Source organism: Hypanus sabinus, chromosome 32 (genome assembly GCF_030144855.1).
Source record: "Hypanus sabinus isolate sHypSab1 chromosome 32, sHypSab1.hap1, whole genome shotgun sequence".
Lineage (NCBI taxonomy): Eukaryota > Metazoa > Chordata > Chondrichthyes > Myliobatiformes > Dasyatidae > Hypanus > Hypanus sabinus.
The window spans coordinates 5,673,468-5,677,816 of NC_082737.1; positions in this window are offsets into that span (position 1 = coordinate 5,673,468).

A 4,349-nucleotide genomic window follows, 5' to 3' on the forward strand; every position below is an offset into this window, starting at 1 on the left:
GTACACAAATCCCTTGATCTTTCTACACTGTTGAAAGTTTACAAAGCACGTCACTGGGAGAAGGACAACATTTCAACTCAGATAATTTTAGTGTCCATTGTGTCTTCTGATAAAAACACTGTCACAGCTCAAAACAATTTGGAGGAACAACATCTCATCTTCTAACTGGCGACAGTTTCGGAATCAGGCTCACTATCAAACTCTCCGCTTCCCTCTCTGTATCAAAATGGATCATTCCTCCCCTTCATCAGTCTGTGACTTGGCTCAGTTTGTCTGTCTCCTTCGCATTCTTAGAAGGATGAGAGGGGATCTGAATGAAACAGGTAAGATTATTAACGGATTGGACATGCTAGATCACATTTTATTTACACGGCTGCCACCAGAAACTTTCTGATTATTATTATTATTATTATTATTATTATTATTATTATTATTATTATTATTATTATGTCCTTCCTGGTAAACTCAGAGTCAGCAATGTTATTGAACCTCAGGAGGGAGAAGGAGGAGCAGTCAGCAGAGGGGCGTGTCCAGACAGGTAGAGAAAGATGGGAACCGCAGTGATCGGGCAGAGGAAGGGGAAAACAGAAATAAATCAAAGATGGCGTGCAACGGAGATTATAGAGAGAACAGACAGGAGATGAAGCTTAATCAAAACCAGTGGGATGTGTTACAAGTTAATAGCGTCATTGTGCAATTAAAACAGAAAGCAGCACATACTGGACTGAGAGTGTTGTATTTGAATGCATGCAGCATAAGGAATGAAATGGACAATCTTGAAATCCAGCTACAGATTGGCAAACATGACGCTGTGGCTATCTGTGAAACTTGGCCGAAGAATGACGGCCATTGGGATCTGAAAGTCCATCGATGTACGGTGTATCTGAAAGAGAGGTGAGTAGGCACAGGAAGTGGTGTGGCCCTGTGTTCAATATTAAATCATTAGAAGGAGATGACATATGATTGGAAGGTGTAGAGTCTCTATGGGTTGAATTAAGAGCAGGGATGCGATGGTGAGGCTCTGTCAGGCACTCGTGAGATCACACAGACTATTGTGCGCAGTTTTGGCATCCTTATTTCAAAAATGATATACTGTCATTGGAGAGGGTTCAGAGAAGATTCACTAGAATTATTCCAGCAAGGAAAGGTTTACCATATGAGGAAGGTCTGACAGCTCTTGGGCTGTGTCCCCTGGAGTTCAGGAGAATAATAGGGATTTCATAGAAACATTCTGAATGTTAAAAGGCCATTACAGATTAGATATGGCAAAGTAAATTTCCAATGGTAGGGGATGCTAGGAGAAAAGGGCATGTCTTCAGAATTGAAGGACGTCCATTTAGAATAGAGATGCAGATAAATTACTTCAGTCAGTGGGTGGTAAATCTGTGGAATTTGTTGCCATGAGTGGCTGTGGAGCAAAGTCATTGGGTGTATTTAAGGCAGAGATAGATAGCTTCTTGATTAGCCAGCGCATCAAAGGGTATGGGATCAAGTCAGGGGAGTGGAGATGAGTGGAGGAATTGGAACAGCCCATTATTGAATGACGGAGCAGACTCGGTGGGCCGAATGGCCAACTTCTGCTCCAATATTTTATGGTCTTATGGTGTATTCCACTGTTTCTCCCTGCCAAAGTGCAGGCAATATTTCTGGATGCCTGACCCATTCATATGAGAATTTAGCCTTTACTATTTTTCTGAGCTTCTCATCAATGTGGACAGTTCAGTTAAGCTTTGCTCCAGAATTTCCACACAATTAAAAGAGTTTAGTTTCGTTTTTATGTTTATTTTTGCACTACTTATATAATTTAACGACTTAATATGTATATTACTGTAATTCATAGTTGTTAAAATCTATTGTTATGAATTAGGTTCTCCTGTTGCCGCAGAGACAACAGATTTCATGACATATGCCGGTGCTATTAAACCTGATCCTGATATTGATATGGGAGACCCACCACCGGTCACCTGATTCCAGTTACCGCAGATCGTAATGCGAGATTGAAGCCTTTTCCATTTATTTGCATTCCTCAGAAATTACAACAGTCAGTTGTTTCCTTCTGAGTTTCCAAAGCAGAAGCTCTGTCTAATATTTCCACACAATTAAAATGGGGAATTTGTTTATTATCATCACGTACTGAGCTACAGTGAAAATCACAGATCAATACATTACGACAGTACATTGAGTTGATATACGACAAGACAATAACTGTAACAAAGCATTATGGCTGCAGAGAAAGTGCAGTGCAGATAGACATATGGTGCAGGGTCACGTCGAGTTACTTTATGAAGTCGATTACGTTTTATCATTCATTTTGCTTATAACCACAGACAGGAAGCCGACCTTGAGCCGGGTGGTACGCGTTTTAAGGCTTTTGTGTGTCTTCCCCGATGGGGGAGCGGGTTTGCAGCAAGAATGTCCAGGTTGTGAGGATCTTTGAGTACATGGCCTGCTTTTCCGAGGCAGAGGAAGAGTAGGAAGAGTCCATGGAGTGGAGGCTTGTTTCTCTGATGTTCTCGGCTCTCCAAAGTTCTCTGCAGTTCCTTGCAGTCATGGGCAGAGCAGTAGCCATACAAAGGCGAGAAGTATCGACAAGAAGCTCAGAGACCTCGGCCTTCACCCTTGCTTGTGTAGCTTCCTCCTGGATTTCCTGTCAGATCTCTAGAGTGGGCTCCCTCACCTGTGTCTCTCTGACCCTCAGCACACATACCCCACAGGGGTGTCTCCTTTCCCCCTCCTTTACTCTCTGTATATCCATGATTTGTGTCGCCACCCACAGCTCCAATCAGCTTATTAAGTTTGCTGACGACACTGCACTGACCAGCCTAATCTCAAATAATAACGAGACAGCCCACAGAGAAGAAGTCATCACCCCGACACAGTGGTGTCAAGAAAACAATATCTCCCTCATTGTGACAAAAACAAAGGAGCTGGTTGTGGATTACAGGAGGAATGGAAACAGGGACCAAATTCAACATTTCCAAATCCGTTATTGCACATTTTAATATTGATCATGACAGAACGTATTGTATTTAAAATACGGTTAATGACATATTTATAGATAATAGATTGTTACTGACAGAGAATCGTATAATCTGTGTTCCTTGTGTTATCCGAATGTACTTGCCCGTGATGCTGCCACAAGTCAGTGTTTCTTTCCACCTGTACCTTCCCGCACTTGGTCATAAATTCAACAGGACCTGAGAAATCTCAGTGAGGTATGATTAGTGATGATCATCTCGGCAGCTCCGTAGGTCGAATGTATGAGACAGTGAGTACACTGTTAAATGCAAAACCCCTGAACAGTGCTGATGATCAGAGGGATCTCAGACTCCAAGTTCATCGCTCCCTGAAAGAGACTGCACAGATTGATCGGGTGGTTAAGAAGGCAAATGGCATGGTTGTCTTTTTTGGATGCAGCAGTGAGTTCAAAAGTCGGGAAGTTGTGTTGCAGCTGTGACGAGCCTGCAGTCGTACTGTGACTGTTTCTTTAAGAGCGCCGGCGTGAGGAGGCGGGACTATGACGTCACTCACAGCCTGACGGCGCTAACTGTGGATTAACCATGAGAGAGAGAGAGAGAGAGAGAGAGAGAGAGGGAGGGAGAGGGGAGAGGGAGAGGGAGGGAGAGGGAGAGGGAGGGAGAGGGAGAGGGAGAGGGGGAGAGAGAGGGGAGAGAGAGAGAGAGGGGGAGAGAGAGAGAGGGGGGGAGAGGGAGAGTGGGAGAGGGGGGGAGGGAGATGGGGGGAGGGAGGGGGGAGAGGGAGAGGGGGAGAGGGAGAGGGGGAGAGGGAGAGAGAGAGGGAGAGAGAGAGAGAGAGAGAGAGAGAGAGAGAGAGAGAGAGAGAGAGAGAGAGAGAGAGAGAGAGAGAGAGAGAGAGAGAGAGAGAGACTGAGACTGAGACTGAGACTGGAAAAGCTGATAGCTTCAGTTTGTTGCACCTGAGTGTTGGAACTCTCCGATGCCCAGAAGAGTGCGTTGATCATCGGTGCACAGAACAGCAACGAATGTGTGTGGTTGTCACATGTGTTAACCCTTGCCTGGGTATGTTGTCCGGTAACCCCTGGTAGACGGTATTCCTGTGACAGGTCACTTTCGCTGATAACTCGAATATGGACAGATTCAACGGATAAAAATTTCGAAGACGGTTATTTCGAAGTAACGGCCTTTTCTCTACGTTTCACCGTGGAACACAAATATTTCTCTGCCATTATTTAGGGGATGACTGAACTTTCCTACTTTACCATCTCAAGACTCTAAGCTTTGTTCCCTCAGGCTCGATAGTTTAGGAGTTATAGTTACACATATACACACATAACACTGTTAACTTTCCTTTATTTCGTTGTTACTATA